The sequence below is a fragment of the Phyllobates terribilis genome, unplaced genomic scaffold (genome assembly GCF_046119375.1).
Source record: "Phyllobates terribilis strain yellow unplaced genomic scaffold, ASM4611937v1 Scaffold_99__1_contigs__length_5935540, whole genome shotgun sequence".
Lineage (NCBI taxonomy): Eukaryota > Metazoa > Chordata > Amphibia > Anura > Dendrobatidae > Phyllobates > Phyllobates terribilis.
The window spans coordinates 5,797,600-5,819,612 of record NW_027362859.1 but is presented as its reverse complement, the minus strand read 5'-3'; positions in this window follow the sequence as shown (position 1 = coordinate 5,819,612).

Sequence of the window (22,013 nt, the reverse complement as noted above, 5' to 3'; positions counted from 1 at the left end):
TTGTAGAGTAGAGCAAGTGTAGGGTACAGTGATTTCTTGTGTGCGAGGTCATTCAGTTCCACTATATGAATAGGAATATTCCACGGTGTCCTGAGGTACTTAACCCCTTAATCCTATTTGGGTTTGCAGCGCTTTGCCACCCTCCCTAATGTTGCAATATAATGTATTAGTGCATTAGGAATCGCCAATCCACCAGATTCCTTGTCACTTTGTAGTTATTCACATTTTATCCTAGCCGATTTCTTTTTGATATAAGAGAACAAAACTTGCTATGAATTTTCTGAAAATGGGAATTATGGATCCAAATAGGGGCATTATGCAGAATGTATGAGAGTTGGGGCATCAATATCATTATTGATAAGTTCCCTCTTCCTACAGCCAATAATGGTAATCTCCACTACGCATTGATTTTCTCTTTAACCCCTTAATGACCTTGGGATTTTCTGTTTTTGCATTTTTGTTTTTTGCCCACCTTGTTCCCAGAGCCATAACTTTTTTATGTTTCGGGCAATATGGCCATGTGAGGGCTTTTTTGGGGGGGACAAGTTGTACTTTTGAATAACGCCATTGGTTTTACCATATCGTGTACTGGTAAACGGGAAAAAAAATTCCAAGTGTCGTGAAATTGCAAAAAAAGTGCAATTCCACAGTTGTTTTTATTTTTGTTTGTTTTTTTTACCACGTTCGCTGAATGCTAAAACTGAGCTGCCATTATTATTCTCATTACGAGTTTGTAGACACCAAACATGAATAGGTTCTTTTTTATTTAAGTGGTGAAAAAAATCCAAAGTTTGCTAAAAATAAATAAATAAATAATAATTAAAAAAAGGCGCTATTTTCCGAGACCCTTAGCGTCTCCATTTTTTGGGATATGAGGCCGGGTAAGGGCTGATTTTTTGCACACTGAGCTGATGTTTTTATTGATACTATTTTGGGGTAGATCCGATGTTTTGATCGTCCGTTAATTGCATTTTATTGCAATGTTGCGGCAACCAAAAAAACTTAATTCTGGCGTTTAGAATTTTTTTCTCGTTACGCCGTTTACCGATTGGATTAATTCTTTTTTTATATTGATAGATCAGGCGATTCTGAACGTGGCGATACCAAATATGTGTATGTGGGGTTTTTTTTATTTTATTTTGAATGGGGCGAAAGGGGGGTGATTTAAACTTTTATATATTTTTTTATTTTTTTTAATATTTTTAAAAACATTTTTTTACACTTTTTGCTTACTTCAATAGTCTCCATGGGAGACTAGAAGCAGCACATGCCTCTTGAGAAAGCAGTCGCGAAACGCGCGTCGAGGCCTGTTCTGACGGGAGCAACCAGCCCTCCTCTGTCCCCCTTACAAGCACCATTCTGTACCTTCTTGGGTGAGTCATTTTGGTCATGTTGGTGATATATTATATGATGAATTCAAAGATACATTTCTTACCTAATTGACCTGACCCCCATTTTACTGTTTAGTACTTTCAATGTTTGCTTGTACCACCTTTCCCGCCTTCTCCTTTTTCCCATCTCCTTCCTTTTACCTACTCTCTATCTAAATTTTTCTGGATGGTATCTCTAGGTGAAGTGTCATACCTCAGTCACTGACCTGAGCCCATCCTGTGATGTTAGCGTATCTTCATGGTTCCCCCTAGGACTCCATTCCTTAGGGGACCCATGCCTATTTATAGTTATTTACTTTTGTGCCTATATTTTTTCATCTCAATCTGTGATGTACTGTTTAGGTACCTAGTCCTTTACTTTTCCATGGGTCTAAGGATATGGTGGGATTTATGATCCGCAAGTCTACACATTGTCTTTATATTTTTGATACTGTTTAAAATAATTTTTAATAATAAAGCTTATTTATGCTCATTTGCCCTCTTCGTTTTTTCATAGATTTTTTGAGTAGGCGCTGTTTTGTGGTTATGGGGTGTGAGTGGTATCCCCTCCACACCACCTATCCGTTGTTTTCAAAATGCTGGCCAAAGTGTTTTCTAGAAGCAGCACTTGCCTGATCGGCTCTGCTGCATACAGAGGACGAGCAGATCCCTTGTATGCAGCAGAAATGCTCTCTTGCTATGAGCACCGACCACTGGGCGGTGCTCATAGCAATCTAGAAATGACAACCACAGGGGTCTCCTGAAGACCCCGGGTTTTCATGCCAACCCATCGGTGACCCGCAATCATGAGACGGGGCCACCGATGGGCAGCGCTAATAACGCGCTTCCCGGAAGTGCGAGTTAAATGCCGGTGTCAGAGATTGACAGCGACATTTAACTAGTTGACAGCTGCGAATAGAACGTGATTCTACCCGCGGCTGTTGTGGGCACGTCAGCTGTATAAATCAGCTGACATGTCCCGGAGCCCGTGCTGAACCGGGGGTCACTACCTTGTGCGTACTATTAAACAGAAGTTTGGAAAGGGGTTAAACTTTTCCAGAAGAAGATATAGATTCAGTGCAATGTAATCCGGAGATCTTTTTGTTATACTTATACTCGGTATTAGAATTTCTCAACCGTTTGTATTCGTGTATGTTCTAATATGCTGGAATTAGGGATATCATCAAATGGTAGAATAACCGACTTATCCCAATTAATGGACAGTCCTGACCATTCACCAAACTCTCCAATAATAATGTTCAGGATAGGATCAATAGACTTCTGGATATCACCTACTGTACATATATAACTGTTTGTGTATTATACAATCACTGTATTTTATGTAGTGTGGGCACCCGCTTCTGCAGTGCCACCATGTAACCAATTGCTTGTGAAATAAAGGTTTTTGACCAAACTCATGTTTGGTGTTTCTGCTTTGGGTTTCTGATTATTCCCAAATGATCTGCCATTCATATCCTAGCATAGATATGTCACCATATTATTGGTACTAGACAATTGTCAGATACGTAGATACTTTCCTTTGGTTTGATATATATTATTTGCTCCGTTCAATTTTTGTTATGTTAACCCCTTTACCCCCGAACGTGGTTTGCACGTTAATGACCAGGCCAATTTTTACATTTCTGACCGCTGTCACTTTATTATGTAATACCTCTGGAACGCTTCAACGGATCCCACTGATTCTGAGATTATTTTTTCATGACATATTGTATTTCATGATAGTGTTACAATTTCTTCAATATGACTTGAATTACTTTGTGAAAAAATCAGAAATTTTAATTTTCATGCCCTTAAATCAGAGAGATATGTCACACAAAATAGTTAATAAATAACATTTCCCACATGTCTACTTTACAGCAGCACAATTTTTGAACCCAAATTTTTTTTTCTTAAAAAGTTATAAGGGTTAAAAGTTGACCAGCGATTTCCCATTTTTCCAACATAATTTGCAAAACCTTTTTTCTTAGGGACCACATCACATTTGACGTGACTTTGAGGAACCTTTATGACAGAAAATACTTTAGACCCAATTTTTTTTATTTTCGCAAGGGTAACAGGAAAAAATGGACCACAAACTTTGTGCACTTTCTTCTGAGCACACCGATACCCCATATGTGGGGGGAAACCACTGTTTGGGCGCACAGCAGGGTTCGGAAGGGAATGTGTATGGCAAGCAATCCCCACGTGTTATTTTTGGCTGTATAGCAGCCGCGAAACATGCAGGGCGGAGACTTGAGCATGTCACCCAAGCACTCGCGATACTCAGAGCATGCCCGAGCACCCGATCCAAACTCAAGTAGCGAGCACTTGTGCTCAACACTAATCACCATATCGTCGTCATTTTTTTTCTTTACTTTTGAAAAAATTCCAAACCTAACACAAACCTAATCCTAACCATAATCCTAACCCTAACACAACCCTAACCCTACTCCGAGGGATCCATTCACTAAAATGAGGCAGCAGAGTTACTCTGACCTCTGTTTAGCGGTATCCTTTTTTTCAGAGGTTCACAAAACTGTGGCTACAGCCACTTTTATGCACATCTAATTAAAAGAGTGACACCGTGGGATCACAGGCCGGAAGGCGTCCATGCTGCCTCCATCTGCCTCATTACAGGGAGTCTTCCGCAGGGGGTTCTGTCTGAATCACGTATTTCAGAGATTTACACAGAAACCCTGGTGTAAGCGCTCAGCGCAGAGAGCAGGATAAATGTGAGACGAGCCTTACTGCATTCTTTGGGAGGCAGAATGAACAAATCAGCAGCAGGTGAAGAATTGATTTTATTTTTTTACGCTGTTCCTCATGCGGTATAAGTGATTAGACGACTTTATTCTTCGGGTCGGTGCGATTTCAGCTATACCAGATTCATATCGGGTTTTTATGATTGACAGCTGTCACTCACTAAAATACGCTTAAAGATTAGTTTTTGAATCGCCATATTTTGATAGCTATAATTTTTCTATATTTTGGCCGACAGTCATGTAAGGACTTTTTTTTTGCAGGACGAGTTGACGTCTTTATTGGTATCATTTTCGGGCACGTGACATTTTTTGATCGCTTTCTATTCCGATTTTTTGGAGGCAGAATAAACAAAAACCAACAATTCAGGAATTTTTTTTTAGTTTTTCTTAATGCCTTTCCGCGTGTGGTAAAATTGATAAGGCAGCTTTATTCTTCGGGTCAGTAAATTTACAGCGGTACCACATTTATATAGTTTTTTTAATGTTTTGGCTCTTTTACACAATAAAAACTATTTTATAAAAAAAATTATTTTTTTGCATCGCTATATTCTGAGAGCTATAACTTTTTTATTTTTCAGCTGATGGAGCTGTTTGGTGGCTTGATTTTGGTGGGACAAAATGAAGTTTTCAGCAGTACCATTTTTATTTACATTTGTCTTTTTCTTTGCTTTTTATTTCACTTTTTGGTCGGCGGTATGATTATAAAGCATCGTTTTTTGCTTTGTTTTTTATTTTTACCGTGTTTACTAAAAGGATTAACTAGTGAGACAGTTTTATAGGTCAGGTCGTTCTGGACGTGGCGATACCAAATATGCTTACTTTTATTGTTTTATCTTTGTTTTTGTTTTTCATAGGTACAGTGTGTATGTATCACACATATACATATATAAAAATATTTTTTTTTTTTATAATTTTTACAACTTTTTTTTTTCTTTTTTTTACCTTTTTTTTCACTTTTTTACTTAGTCCCACTATGGGACTTTCACTTTCTGCTGTCTGATCGCAGCTATAATGTATAGCAGTGCAGGATCACTGTTATATATTATAACCTGTCAGCTCTGCAGGCACGTTACTTTGATCATGCACTGCGCATGATCAAACTAACTTGCTGGTGTCTGGTGACCCGGATGTCATCATGACATCGGGTCACCATGGCAACTATCGGGACCCTGCGCTGATGGTGCGGGATCTCCGATCCAAGAGCAGACGGGCACCGATCACAGCATTTAGGGGGTTAAAGTGCCAGGAGCAGTGCGGGCAGAATCAGCTGACACCTGGCTGCGATCGCTCCCTCACAGCCTATGTGCGGGCCTGATCGCCATGTCGTAATAATACGTACCTGGTCCATAAGGCTTAAGGCACACGGACGTATTATTGCACACGCAGCTGCATGTGTCTCGGCTGATAAACAGCTGTGACACATGCAGGGATTGCCGAACAAACAGGAAATCTCTGCATGTGTCACAGCTGTTTAACAACCGAGACACATGCAGCTGCGGCGCCACTTACAAAGATGCAGAACACACCGCAAATACTTGGCGAGTACCCGAGCCTGCTCGCCAAAAGGGTTAACAATACATGTTTGATCAACACTACTGACAATGTCAGAAAGGGGTTAAAAGCCAAGTAGCACTCCTTCCCATCCGATCCCTGCTGTGTGCTCAAACAGAAGTGTACAACCACATATGGGGTACTGCCACATTCGGGAGAAATTGTAGGGTCCAGTTTCCCCCATTACGCCTCATGTAAGTTATAAATTTGGTGCTAAAACAGTATTTTAGTGGAAACATTTTTGTTTTTTGTTCTCACATCTAAATGTTGTAAAGTTTCATAAATCACTTGCAGGTTAAAAATGGTCAGTGCACTCGTAGATGAATTCATTGAGGGGTCTCTTGTGGGGGGGTTTCTGTTGTTCTCACATGTCGGGGGCTCTACAAATGCGACATGGCATTCTCAATTTATTCCAGACAAATAGTTTGCTTTCCTGTTCTAGCCCAGCCATGTGCCCAAACAGACGTTTTTTACCCCATATAGGGTATCATCGTGTTCAGTAGAAATCGAGTTACAAATTATGGGGTCCGTTTTCTCCTAATATCCATTGTGAAAATTATAAATTTGGGGCTAAAATAACATTTTTGTGAAAGAAATGAAAATTTTCAATATGACGGCCTAATGTTATCAAATTCTGTGTAGTACCTGTGGGTTCAAAATTCTCACTATACCCCTGGATAAAATCCTTGAGGTGTGTAGTCTCCAAAATGGGGTAACTTGTGCTTGTGGGGGGTTTCTGCTCTTTGGGCGCCCTGCAAATTCGACATGATGCCCACAATTTATTTCACCCAAATTTGTGTTCCAAAATTCAAATAGGGCTCCTTCCCTTCCAAACAGAGGTTTCTGACCACATATGGGGGTATCAGTGCGTTTAGAAGAAACTGAATAACAAACTTTGGGGTCCATTTTATCATGCTATCCCCTGTAAAGTGAAAAAGTGGGGCTAAAGCAACATTTTAGAAGCAAGATTTAAATTTATAGTTTTTAATTCCACTTTGCATTAAATCCTGTGTAGCACCTGAAGGGTTAAAAAAGTTTCCTGACAGCAATTTTGAAGCATTTGAGGGGTGTGGTTTTTAAAATGGTATCACTTTCGGGGAGTTTCAGATAAATAAGCCCCTCAAAGTCCATTTATATCTAAATAAATCCTTAAAGATACAGGTTTTGGAAATTTCTTGAAAATATTAGAAATTGCTGCTAAACCTTTAACCCTTCTAATATCCCAACAAAATAAAATGACATTTGAAAAATGATGCAGATGTAAAGTAGACATATGGGAAATGTTGTCTATTAATTATTTAGTACAGCAGGACTAAGTGGTTTAAGGATATAAAAATTGAAAGTTGGAACATTTTCAAAATTGTCTCAAATTCGGATATTTTCACAAATAAATGCAAAAAATATGGACTTAAATTTACCATTAACATAAAGTAAAATGTGTCACGAAAAACTCAGATTCACTGGGATCCGCTGAGAGGTTCCAGAGTTATTACCACGTAAAGTGACACTGTTCAGATTTCAAAAACTCTGCCTGGTCATTAAGGTGAAAATTGTCTCGGGCGCTAAGAGGATAAATGATTTAGATTTCTGGGCGTAGTCACAAGCCTTGCAGCGGTGCGCTCCACATTTATAACAGCCGGTCAGATCAAGCCAGGATTGCTGAAAGAATTTATTGGGATTATCACTGGAAGAAAGACTTTGGGATAAAATACCACTTTGAAGATTTCATTAATAAAAGCAATGCTAAAATTAGCAAAGCAGAAGAGAAAATCATGGAAATTATACAACGAAAACTATAACATGATTCCCATAATTAATCCACAGATCAAGTTTATGAGTGGGGAATGTGGGACAAAACCGGCAAATCCCCTAGATCCATCCTCAGAAACCATAAATATGGTCCCAATATGCATCGTACAACTAACGAGGTCACCTTTAGTTCCTCTGAGCCAGATACCTCAGCTGGAGCAACAGAGGACTCCGACCTGGAGTCTATTCAGGAGCCAAAAAACTCCTATTACAAGAGAAACAAACAAGAAAAAACAGCACAGGAGGAAAGGAAACACCAACCGAAACAAAAAGGCACAGAAATACCATCTCAGGAAGCTTCAATAGGACACTGTGATGTCATCAAACCCTTTATGACGTGGTCAGTAATAATACGTCCCTGTGCCCTGGGCCTTATGGACCAGATACATACTATTCTGTACAGGCGATTGCACCCGCACAGAGGCTGTGCGGACATCATTGCCGTCGGGTGTCAACTGATTCTGACAGCTGACACCTGGTACTCAGTGCCAAGAGTGGTCCCGCACTGTTCCCAGCACATTAAACCACGAAATGCTGTGACTGAAGTAGATCGTAGCACTTCGGGAGAAGGGAGAGGAAAAACAGCCCTTCTTACCTTGGATTGGAGACACCGTGATGTCATCGCGGGGTCTCGATCGTTGCCATGGTGACCCGATTTCGTCATGACAACATCCGGGTGATCAGATACTTGTAAGCTAGTTTGATCATGCATAGTGCATGGTCAAACTAGCTTGTGTCTGCAGGGCTGACAGGTTACAAGGTATAACAGTGATCCTCCACTGCTATATCTTACTAGCTATTGAACCCATTCTACGCCCAGGTGGCGAGCATTTTTATTGGTATATGGTCTCCCATGCTGGTATGTGCTGCTCCCCTCCTGGTATTTGTGCTGCCCCCATCCTGTCCCCACCATCCTATCCTGGTATGCATGGCACCCCTCATCCCCATCCTGGGATGCATGGCACCCCTCACCCCCAATCCTGGTATGAATGGCACCCCTCATCCCCATCCTGGGATGCATGGCACCCCTCACCCCCAATCCTGGGATGCATGGCACCCCTCACCCCCAATCCTGGTATGCATGGCACCCCTCACCCCCAATCCTGGTATACATGGCACCTCTCACCCCCAATCCTGGTATGCATGGCATCCCTCACCCCCAATCCTGGTATGCATGGCATCCCTCACCCCCAATCCTGGTATACGTGGCACCCTTCATCCCCAATCCTGGTATGCGTGGCACCTCTCATCCCCAATCCTGGTATGTGTGGTACTTCTCATCCCTATCCTGGTATGCATGGTACCCCATCCCTCATCCCTATCCTGGTATGCATGGCACCCCTCACCCACATCCTGGTATGCATGGCACCCCTCATCCCAAACCTGGTATGCATGGCCCCTCATCCAAATCCTGGTATGCATGGCACTCCTCATCCCTATCCTGGTATGCATGGCCCCTCTCATCCCCAATCCCGGTATGCATGGCACCCCTCATCCCCAATCCCGGTATGCATGGCACCCCTCATGCCCAATCCCAGTATGCATGGCACCCCTCATGCCCAATCCCAGTATGCATGGCACCCCTCATGCCCAATCCCGGTATGCATGGCACCCCTCATGCCCAATCCCGGTATGCTTGGCACCCCTCATCCCCAATCCTGGTATGCATGGAACCCCTCATCCCCAATCCTGATATGCTTGGCACCCCTCATCCCCAATCCTGATATGCTTGGCACCCCTCATCCCCAATCCTGGTATGCGTGGCACCCCTCATCCCCAATCCTGGTATGCGTGGCACCCCTCATCCCCAATCCTGGTATGTGTGGTACCCCTCACCCCACAATCCTGGTATGTGTGGCCACCTCATCCCTTTCACACTGTACACACATACAAAAAAAATAAACAGTTCTACTCACCTTTCTTCTCTGTGCTTCAGCGCTGCTGCGTCCTGTTCTGCTGGAGGCCGGGGGAGGAGTGCGGCGCCGGAGCACCGCACTGTCTGGCGTCATTTTTATGAAGACACACTGCAAATGTGTCTTCAGTAAAATGGCGCCGGATAACGCTATGCGCATGCGCTTATCCGACGCCTCACTCCTGCCCCGGTCTACGGCAAAGAGAGGCGCCACGGCAACGCTCCTCACGGTCAGGTAAGTATGTAAGTATAGCGTCTGAGATCGCGGTACGCATTCAGTTTCTACGCATACCGCGATCTCCGGCGCCATATACTCTTACCTGTAACGACTCCATGCATGCTTCTGTCTGGAGCCAGACTGCGCGTCACGCATGCGCAGTCTATCGAGGCTTCAGACAGAGACATGCATCCCCGGTTATATTATAGGTAACTGCGATCAGACTGTAGAAAGTGAAAGTCCTACAGTGGGACAAAGTAAAGAAGTTAAAAAAAAAGTTGAAAAAATATTTTTTTAAAAAATAAAAATATATATTGTACTTATAAATTAATATTATGAAAAAAAAATAAAATAAACGACACATATTTGGTATCGCTCTGACTTCCTGGCGCCTGCGCACAAGATTCTTCCAGTCCAATGAACATAGACGGCAGGAAGAAGTGCGCCTTGGGTAAAAGGAGAAGTGCGCAGGCGCGGGATTTGGCCGCGGCAACAGCACGTCACAAGGCACTGACGTGCAGGGGAGGGGGGAAACATTGTAATTCACGCAGGAGGCGGGATTTCTTGCGGGCCTGGGGACAGGAACGCATCAAACTTGTAGGAATAAAAAAAATACATTTCATAGCAACAAGACCTCTATATGGGATATACAGGTAGGTGTAGATTTACACTTATATCACCTGTATGCCCATATTAGAGGTCAGATAAGTGCCAGGGGTGACAGATTCCCTGTAACTTATCTACTACAGCCTCAACTGACGACCGACACAGACTCGTCATATGGTGAGAACTTTGTACCCACTTACAATTTCAATCTTTTTTGTACACAATTGTGATGTCAACAAATTCATCAGGAATATCCCTCTTAGAAAGCATTCTGACAATGATCGAATTAATGCACATTGTGGTGAATTGAATCCAGAAAACGCCTTCAGGTCACTACGCTTAACGGAGCAACTTTCACTGTTCTGCTTGCAGGATTTGGAAAAAGAAAATACTCATAACAGAACTGCTGATGATCTCATCAAGATGTCATCAGTGTACCAAATCCAAATTTATATCCAGTACAAAAACGCAAAACCAGCTATGGATCAATTACAAAACAAAAGAATCAGAGCTGAAGACGCTTTCTGAAAAATTCCAAGATGGATGAATTTATACCAGCAATATCCAACCCAGTTTACAGTGCGCCTTACAACAACTCAGAACCAAGAACAACTTATCAAAACCTCAGAGAGGAGGATCAGTGGTTGTCACGGATAAAAGGATTATGTGAACTGGGTTGAAGATATGCTGTTTGACAATAATGTGTACAGGCGTTTATCAGGTAATCCAACTCAGTCTGTTAAAACTAAACTTTTTACTTTGTTGGAACAAGGTTTCAGTTTAGGGTTTTTTTCAAAGAAAGAAATGGAGTATCTCAAAATAGAAAATCCTGTCATGCCAATATTGTATGCTCTGCCCAAAACCCACAAAGAAATAAATCCTTCCCCCATGAGACCAATCGTGTCTGGCATTGGCTCTCTGGGGAAGTGGGTTGACCGGCTCTTCCAGCCCCTCGTCCAGAGGGCACCTGGTTTCCTTCAGGATAGTAATGACATGTTGCAGGCCATGAGTGGAATCACACGGCAAACAAATTTTTCTTGGATAGTCTCAGATGTGGTCTCACTGTATACATCGATCCCCCACAAAATAGCTCTTCATGCTCTAAATTTTCACTTTTCACATGAAAAAACACAGTAATTTCTCAGCAGATTTACAATTATTTGTTTTGGATGTTGTACATTTGCTCATAAAAAAAAATATTTTTTGTTTAATGAAACATATTTCATGTAAATCAATGGAGTTTCAATGGGGGCAAAATACTCCCCCTATTTAGCAAACTTAGTTATGAGCTGGTGGGAGGAGGCGTATGTGTACAGCGTGGACAATCCATATAGAGACTATATATGGTGGTGCGGCAGATACATCGATGATGTGATCATCATATGGAATTCTGATGTATCTGCTGTACAAAATTTGATTATTTCAATTGCAACCATTTAACTTAAGGTTTACTTTCCATCAAGAATGGACACACACAGATTTTTTAGATTTAAATCTGGTTGGCATTAAGAAATCTCAATCGTTTCATCTCACCCTATTTTCCAAGCAGCTTTGTTCGCCTGGGAAAAGCTTTCTAATCTTAAAAGAAATAAAAATAATTCTAACAACTCTACGAACTTCCCTCTTTCGCTTATCGCAGCAATATATAAACACCCGTTCCCCCCACATTGGTCATCCATCGGTATAAACAAAATTAAAGACATTTATGACGGTACTAACTTTATCCCCTTCATAGAACTTAAATCTAAATTTAAATTGGCATCAAGTGATTTCCTTTATTACTCAATGACAAAAGATCTGATTATGCTATTTCTCTCTAATAAAAGATCATTATCAGAAGCTTCAACGAATCTACTCTGCAACATAAACCACAACATTTTTTGGAGTTTGAAGTACATTTATAGTTGCTTCAACAAGGATGACCTGTCAACTAAAACTACATTTATGAAAAGGTGGGAAGCGGACCTCAGCGTATCTTTTACACTAGAAATGTGGGAAAATGCCCTATGCTCATCATAGGCCTCAAATATTTGCATGGGGCTGCATGAGGGATTTTAATAAAATCTTATCACATTGGTATTATACTCCCTCAAGACTCTCACATATTGACCCTAACAACGCTCCTCTATGCTGGAGGAACTGTGGACAGCATGGAGATCTGCTTCATATTTTCTGGGAATGCCCAAAAATCAGGAAAATCTGGGCACAAACGTCAAAATTAATTAACAGTCTACACCCTAAAAAGCCCTTCTATCTCTAGAATTGGAATCTTTGACTTCACAAACCAGATTTCTCATCATTCATATTTGTTTGGTAATTAAAAACTCCATTGCATTTAATAGGAAAAAAAACAGAACTCCCCCGTTTCTTTGAAATATTAGGCAGGATTTCACTTCACAAATCATACGAGATAAGATACGCATCAAGCATTAATGGTTCAACAAGGAATTCAAAAAAACGGTCCTTATGGTCTAAAAAATTCCCTGACTAAGAGAAGTTCACAGAAATCCTATATTTCTTCATACTTAAAAGCTTCCTGCAGAGGTTTCTTCTGTCTTTTTCAGAGTTTATGCTTTGTTATTGTTATAGAAAACACAAATTGACTTGCATTCCTCCATTGTAAGTTGTATCTTTCCTTTAATTTGTTTTGTTTTGGATAAATTGTGCTAAATCACTTGTTCACCCTCCTTCCTCATTCCCATTCCCTTCCCCCTTTCCTCATTCCCTTTCCCCTTTCCGAACCTTGTTTGCGTTCGTGTTCGTATTATGATAAAATTCAATAAAAATGATTGGAAAGTAAATCTGGTTGGCATTCCCTCTAAAACTATGATCACCTCAACTTTCAGAAAAAGTATAGCAGGTAATACAATCCTGCATGCAAAGAGTCATCAACCAAAACATACAACTAGAGGTGTACCTGTAGGGGAGATGATCCGGGCAAAACGTAATTGTAGCATGGAAAGTGGCTATATAAGAGAAGAAATATCAGAAATATACAATCCGAGAGGTTATAGCAATTGGAGGCTAAATAGAGCCGAAAAAATAGTTGAGGACAAAACCCGGTTCAAACACAAATCTAATCAATTCGATCAAAAGGACGTCCCCGCTACACTTGTCCTGCAATACACTGTGTGCAGAATTATTAGGCAAGTTGTATTTTAGAGGATTATTTTTATTATTGATCAACAACTATGTTCTCAATCAACCCAAAAGACTCATAAATATCAAAGCTTAATATTTTTGGAAGTTGGAGTGTTTTTTTTTAAGATTTGGCTACCTTAGGAGGATATCTGTTTGTGCAGGTAACTATTACTGTGCAGAATTATTAGGCAACTTAATAAAAACCAAATATAATCCCATCTCACTTCTTTATTTTCACCAGGTAAACCAATATCAGTGCACAAAATTTAGAAATAAACATTTCTGACATGCAAAAACAAAAACCCAAAAAAATAGTGATCAGTATAGCCACCTTTCTTTATGATGACACTCAGCAGCCTCCATCCATAGATTGTCAGTTGCTTGATCTGTTTTCGATCAACATTGCGTACAGCAGCCACCACAGCCTCCCAGACACTGTTCCCAGATGTGTACTGTTTTCCCTCCCTGTAGATCTCACATTTTATGATGGACCACAGGTTCTCTATGGGGTTCAGATCAGGTGAACAAGGGGGCCCATGTCATTATTTTTTCTTCTTTTAGACCTTTACTGGCCAGCCACACTGTGGAGTAGTTGGATGCATGTGATGGAGCATTGTCCTGCATGAAAATCATGTTTTTCTTGAACGATACCAACTTCTTCCTGTACCATTGCTTGAAGAAGTTGTCTTCCAGAAACTGGCAGTAGGTCTGGGAGTTGAGCTTCCCTCCATCCTCAACCCGAAAAGGTCCCACAAGTTCATCTTTGATGATACCAGCCCATACCAGTACCCCACCTCCACCTTGCTGGCGTCTGAGTCGGAGTGGAGCTCTCTGCCCTTTACTGATCCAGCCTCTGGCCCATACATCTGGCCCATCAAGAGTCACTCTCATTTCATCAGTCCATAAAACCTTTGAAAAATCAGTCTTAAAATATTTCTTGGCCCATTCTTGACGTTTTATCTTATGTTTCTTGTTCAAAGGTGGTCGTTTTTCAGCCTTCCTTACCTTGTCCATGTCCCTGAGTATCGCACACCTTGTGCTTTTTGATACTCCAGTAACATTGCAGCTCTGAAATATGGCAAAACTGGGGGCGAATGGCATCTTGGCAGCTTCCTCAATTCATGGGCAGTTATTTTGCGCCTTTTTTGGCCAACACACTTCTTGCGACCCTGTGGGATATTTGCCATGAAACGCTTGATTGTTCAGTGATCACGCTTCAAAAATTTGGAAATTTCAAGACTGCTGCATCCCTCTGCAAGACATCACACAATTTTGGACTTTTCAGAGCCCGTCAAATCTCTCTTCTGACCCATTTTGCCAAAGGAAAAGAAGTTGCCTAATAATTAAGCACACCTTATATAGGGTGTTGATGTCATTAGTCAACACCCCTCCTCATTACAGAGATGCACATCACCAGATTTACTTAATTGTTAGTTGGCTCTCAAGCCTATGCAGCTTGGAGTAGGACAACATGTATAAAAAGTATCGAAGTGATCAAAATACTAATTTGCCTAATAATTCTGCACACAGTGTACAGCAGTCAGTTTTCACAATTAAAAGAATCAATTATAATAATTTATCCATTTTGAAGGAGGACCCAGATATAGCTAAAATAATCAAAGGTGGGTGCAGAGTAGTATCCAGAAAAGCACCATGTTTGGATCGAGCCTCTTAGTTTTTTTGACAACTACACAAGCTGCTTCCTCTAGTTTTCTACACTTAAAGGGTTTTTTCAAGTGTGGAACAACATCCGGCAAAACATGCAAATACTCCCACAAATGTCAGAATGTTACTGACTCAAGTAACAAAAACACCGATTAGATCAAAACGTTTCTTAATTGCAACATGAGCAGTGTAATATACAAGATGGACGCACGGCCGGCAATCTACAATATGTCGGCAGCACAAAACGCCGGTTACAGGCTGGAATCAGAGAACATATTAATGATATCGAGAACTAAGGTGCAAAGAGAAACATATCACAAATCTCCAAACATTTTATACAGGAACATCAAAGTCATCTCGGCACATTAATCATTTATGCAATTGATAAAACACATAAACCCCTTAGAGGTGGTGATACGGAGAAGATACTGAGAACCAGAGAGGATGGTGGTCTGTCAGCGAAACACTGGGGTACCGCATGGTGTAAATCTGAGAAGGGACACCATGCTTTTCTATTACATCTCCATCTGCACCCTCCTCTTCCTCTCACACTTCTTATCAGCATTTGCTGTTTCTCCATCTCTTGATCACCAGGATTAGAGCCTCCATTAGTCTCTCCACCTGCCTTGAGACACTGCGGCCTCGGGTCTTCACCTATGGAAAAGTTCTTTATGGGGGCTGTATGCAAGTTTACTGAAAAGACGGCCTGTAAATCCCCGCTGTGACAAGTCTGTCTCCCCCCGAATGATCTGTTCTCCTTCCGCAGCATATGGCTGACACGCCAGCTTGTCTCCACCTTAGATACCCAGCGATTGTTAGCGTGCGGCTTCCACACATGTTCTTCTAATAGGTTTTTCTTATCTCGCTGATTTTGAATCATTGTCTAAACCTCTGTTCTGTATGCATTGCGGTCTATTGTTAGATTACCGGTCTTGTGTATTTTGATGCCATATAGTGAGTAAATGTCGTCACTAAGAATTCTTATAAAACACAAAAAAACCTGAAAATATATAAAAATGTACTATATTATCGTAATTGTGCTCCTCCTTATGCTTCTACACACAGTCACTGAGTATTTCAATCAAATTGATGTAGCATGCATTAAAAATAATAAATCAATACCAAATTTGGCATTTTATTTAGCTGAAATTGAAATTATTTAAGCTAATGTACAATAATATGGAGTCACATATTGTACTTAAGGGTTTATCATCGCTCCATAGCTAATATGAGATCACATATACTCACAATAGATTGGCAGCAGGTTTATACGTCTGTATTTATATATGATTAGTTCTATGTGTGGCTGCCTCACTTAAAGCGCAGGATTGTGCAAACTAAAGTACATACACTGTCAGGTGGGCGACATTACACTGATTGACATGATACCTTTGTTGATGAAATCCATCCAGTGGTTCTTGTGTAATCTTTATAGTCATTTCTGAGATAATGATATGCTCGTGCTCTGGGGCGGGCATTTGGGGAGGGGCTTTATCTTGGTGATCTGCTTGTGTATTCATTTGTCTGCTTTCTGATAGGTCACTGTGCGTTCAGTGACCTGCCCCCTATTTTAAATAATGCATATGCAATTGGGTATATCTAAGTCTGACATTTATATGCATGAAAATGGCGCCTACGCCCGCGCATGCGCAATAGCGTCTCTCATTTGCCGATAGATGCCATTGCGCAAGCGTGGCCGGCGGTGCCATATTGTTGGAGGAAAAACAAAATTGCCTGCAGCAATATGGCGCCCGCACAGTATCACATACTAGAAGTAAACTCCAGCACCTTCTCCGTATCCATCACAAGAGATGTGAAGTTAAAACGTCCATTTTATTAGTTCCATTAAAAAAGCGCCATATGTAAGGCAGACCTTACGCGTTTCCAACCAAACAGGGGTTCTTAATCATAGGTTACATTGCTGTAGCTAAAAGACATATATACACATATACATATATATATTTATATACATAAACATATGGACTGAAAACAGAAGAGAAAATAGGGTAGAGACCAATCTCTTCCCTTTCATTGGGAATAGGATGAAGACTGTTTCGTTTTCTGACCTTACTAGCCCCGCCTCTTTTGTACTCCGCTACTGGGCGCATCGCTCATTCCCCATCTCCTGGTTCACGCTCGGTGGGTGCCCATGCGCAGCCGGCGGCGCTCGTGGACTTCCGGTCAGGCGCACCTAGGAGGGCGAAGCATTCCACGCTTGCGTTCCAAGTCTCTTCTGTAGTTACGAGATGCCAGACGGCGTTCATGCGCCCAATACACCGAGCATCACATGTACATATCAGTGCGATTTGATAGGGCACGGGTACTATTTAAGGAGCCAGTTAAGCTATAGTGGTTAACCCCCCCTGGAAGAAGCATGGCGAAACAGCGTCGTCGGGGTGCAGCACCAGGATCACTGGGTCACTTTCTCTCTCCTCTGGCTGTAAGTAATTGACATTATGACAACTGGGGATATAGTGGTTGGGTCTCACCACAATATTATTATCTGAATGTCCCTTTGATATAGCTATATTGAGGCAATAAGCCCATGCTGCTGCACTGACACTTTATAGGACATTTGCACTTTATACACTCTGGTCATCATGTATCAAAAAACTGGATTGTTGATATCTGTATATCTATTAGGGTAACATGCCCATGCTGCTGGCACTGACACTTTATAGGGCATTTGTACTTTATACCCTCTGGCCAGTAAGCATTAAAAGCTGGATTGCTGATATCTATATATTCATTGAGGGAATAAATATCTTAACCCTACCCTCGATCCTACAAGAGCCTTTGGATTGAGTCCCATATACATAATCCTGGACAGCTGAAAATTTTCCTTCTTAACTTTTTAATCATTGTTTTGTTCTATGGAAAAAAAACTTTTTTCTTTTAATATATGACTTAATAAAAACTGTAATTTTTTAAATTTCATTGTGTCTAGACTCCATTACACCCCTTAGTATTGCCTATAGTGGGTGACGTGTGTTTTATGTGGGAATTGTTATTTATTAACTATTTTGTGTGACATAAATCTCTGATTTAAGGGCCTGAAAATTCAAATTTCGCCAAATTTCTGATTTTTTCACAAAGTAATGCAAGTCACATCGAAATTTTACCACTATCATGAAGTACAATATGTCACAAAAAATAATCTCAGAATCAGGGGGATCCATTGAAGCGTTCCAAAGTTATTACATCATAAAGTGACAGTGGTCAGAATTGTAAAAATTGGCCTGGTCATTAACGAGCAAACCACGTTCGGGGGTAAAGGGGTTAACACATTAAAAACAAAAATTGAACGAAGCAAATAATATATATCAAACCAAAGGAAAGTATCTACGTATCAGACAATTGTCTAGTACCAATAAGATGGTGACATATCTATACTAGGATATGAATGGCAGATCATTTGGGAATAATCAGAAACCCAAAGCAGAAACACCAATCATGAGGTCAGTCAAAAACCTTTATTTCAGCAGCAATTGGTTACATGGTGGCACTGCAGAAGCGGGGGCCCACACTACGTAAAATACAGTGATTGTATAATACACAAACAGTTATACATGTACAGTAGGTGATATCCAGAAGACTATTGATCCTATTCTGAATATTATTGGAGAGTTTGGTGAATGGTCAGGCCTGTCCATTAATTGGGATAAGTCGGTTATTCTACCATTTGATGATATCCCTAATTCCAGCATATTAGAACATACACGAATACAAATGGTGGAGAAATTCTAATACCGAGTATAAGTATAACAAAAAGATCTCCGGATTACATTGCACTGAATCTATATCTTCTTCTGGAAAAGATTAAAAAGAAAATCGATGCGTGGTGGAGATTACCATTATCAGCTGTAGGAAGAGGGAACTTATTAAAAATTATATTGATGCCCCAACTCTTATACATTCTGCATAATGCCCCTATTTGGATCCATAATTCCCATTTTCAGAAAATTCATAGCAAGTTTCGTTCTCTTATATGAAAAAGAAATCGTCTAGGATAAAATGTGAATATCTACAAAGTGACAAGGAATCTGGTGTTTTGGCGATTCCTAATGCACTAATATACAGTGGGGAAAAAAAGTATTTAGTCAGCCATCAATTGTGCAAGTTCTCCCACTTAAAAAGATGAGAGAGGCCTGTAATTGACATCATAGGTAGACCTCAACTATGAGACAAAATGAGAAAACAAATCCTGAAAATCACATTGTCTGATTTGGAAAGAATTTTTTTTTTTAATTTTGGTGGAAAATAAGTATTTGGTCAATTACAAACAAGCAAGATTTCTGGCTCTCACATACCTGTAACTTCTTATGTAAGAGGCTCCTCTGTCCTCCACTCATTACCTGTAGTACTGGCACATGTTTGAACTTGCTATCAGTATAAAAGACACCTGTCCGCAACCTCAAACAGTCACATTCCAAACTCCACTATGGTGAAGACCAAAGAGCTGTCGAAGGACACCAGAAACAAAATTGTAGCCCTGCACCAGGCTGGGAAGACAGAATATGCACTAGGCAAGCAGCTTGGTGTGAAAAAAATCAACTGTGCGAGCAATAATTAGAAAATGGAAGACATACAAAACCACTGATAATCTCCCTCAATCTGGGGCTCCACACGAGATCTCACCCCGTGGGGTCAAAATGATCTCAAGAACAGTGAGTAAAAATCCCAGAACAACACAGGGGGACCTAGTGAATGACCTGCAGAGAGCTGGGACCAACGTTACACAGGCTACCATCAGTAACACACTAAGCCGCCAGGGACTCAGATGCTGCAGTGCCAGACGTGTCCCCCTGCTTAAGCCATTACATGTCTGGGCCTGTCTGAAGTTTGCCAAAGAGCATTTGGATGATCCAGAAGAGTATTGGGAGAATGTCATATGGTCAGATGAAACCAAAGTAGAACTGTTTGGTAGAAACACAACTCGTCGTGTTTGGAGGAGAAAGAATGCTGAGTTGCATCCAAAGAACACCATACCTACTGTGAAGCATGGGGGTGGCAACATCATGCTTTGGGGCTGTTTCTCTGCCAAGGGACCAGGACGACTGATCCGTGTACATGAAAGAATGAATGGGCTCATGTATCGTGAGATTTTGAGAGCAAACTTCCTTACATCAGCAAGGGCATTGAAGGTGAAACGTGGCTGGGTCTTTCAGCATGACAATGATCCCAAGCACACTGCCAGGGCAACAAAGGAGTGGCTTCGTAAGAAGCATTTCAAGGTCCTGGAGTGGCCTAGCCAGTCTCCAGATCAAAACCCTTTAGAAAACCTTTGGAGGGAGTTGAAAGTCTGTGTTGCCCAGCGACAGCCCCAAAACATCACTGCTCTAGAGATCTGCATGGGGGAATGGGCCAACATACAAGCAACAGTGTGTGCCAACCTTGTGAAGACTTACAGAAAACGTTTGACCTCTGTCATCGCCAACAAAGGATATATAACAAAGTATTGAGATGAACTTTTGTAATTGACCAAATACTTATTTTCCACCAAAATTTGAAAAAAAATTCTTTCCAAATCAGACAATGTGATTTTCAGGATTTGTTTTCTCATTTTGTCTCTTATAGTTGAGGTCGACCTATGATGTCAATTACAGGCCTCTCTCATCTTTTTAAGTGGGAGAACTTGCACAATTGGTGGCTGACTAAATACTTTCTTGCCCCACTGTATTATATGGCAGCGCAATTGTAACATTTGGGTGGGTGTCATAGCGCTGCAAACCCAAATAGTATTAAGCGGTTAATTACTTCAGGAACATCTTGGAATATTCCTATTCATATAGTGGAACTGAATGACCTCGCACACAAGAAATCAATATACCCTACACTTGCTCTACTCTACGAGGTCTGGGATAGGGGTAAAGATATAATGGAAATAGGAGACAGCAATGAATCTACATCTATATGCTTTAATTATAAATATGAAGAGTTCTATAAATTAGAGGGATTCCGAAGTTGGGTGGATAAAGAAATTTATACAATATAAAACATATATAACATACAGTACAGACCAAAAGTTTGGACACACCTTCTCATTTAAAGATTTTTCTGTATTTTCAGGACTATGAAAATTATACATTCACACTGAAGGCATCAAAACTATGAATTAACACATGTGGAATTATATACTTAACAAAAAAGTGTGAAACAACTGAAAATATGTCTTATATTCTAGGTTCTTCAAAGTAGCCACCTTTTGCTTTGATGACTGCTTTGCACACTCTTGGCATTCTCTTGATGAGCTTCAAGAGGTAGTCACCGGAAATGGTTTTCACTTCACAGGTGTGCCCTGACAGGTTTAATAAGTGGGATTTCTTGCCTTATAAATGGGGTTGGGACCATCAGTTGTTTTGTGCAGAAGTCTGGTGGATACACAGCTGATAGTCCTACCGAATAGACTGTTAGAATTTGTATTATGGCAAGAAAAAAGCAGCTAAGTAAAGAAAAACGAGTGGCCATCATTACTTTAAGAAATGAAGGTCAGTCAGTCGGAAAAATTGGGCAAACTTTGAAAGTGTCCCCAAGTGCAGCTGCAAAAACCATCAAGCGCTACAAAGAAACTGGCTCACATGAGGACCGTCCCAGGAAAGGAAGACCAAGACTCACCTCTGCTTCTGAGGATAAGTTTATCTAAATCACCAGCCTCAGAAATCACAGGTTAACAGCAGCTCAGATTAGAGATCAGGTCAATGCCACACAGAGTTCTAGCAGCAGACACATCTCTACAACAACTGTTAAGAGGAGACTTTGTGCAGCAGGCATTCATGGTAAAATAGCTGCTAGGAAACCACTGCTAAGGACAGGCAACAAGCAGAAGAGACTTGTTTGGGCTAAAGAACACAAGGAATGGACATCAGACCAGTGGAAAACTGTGCTTTGGTCTGATGAGTCCAAATTTGAGATCTTTGGTTCCAACCACGGTGTCTTTGTGCGATGCAGAAAAGGTGAACGGATGGAATCTACATGCCTGG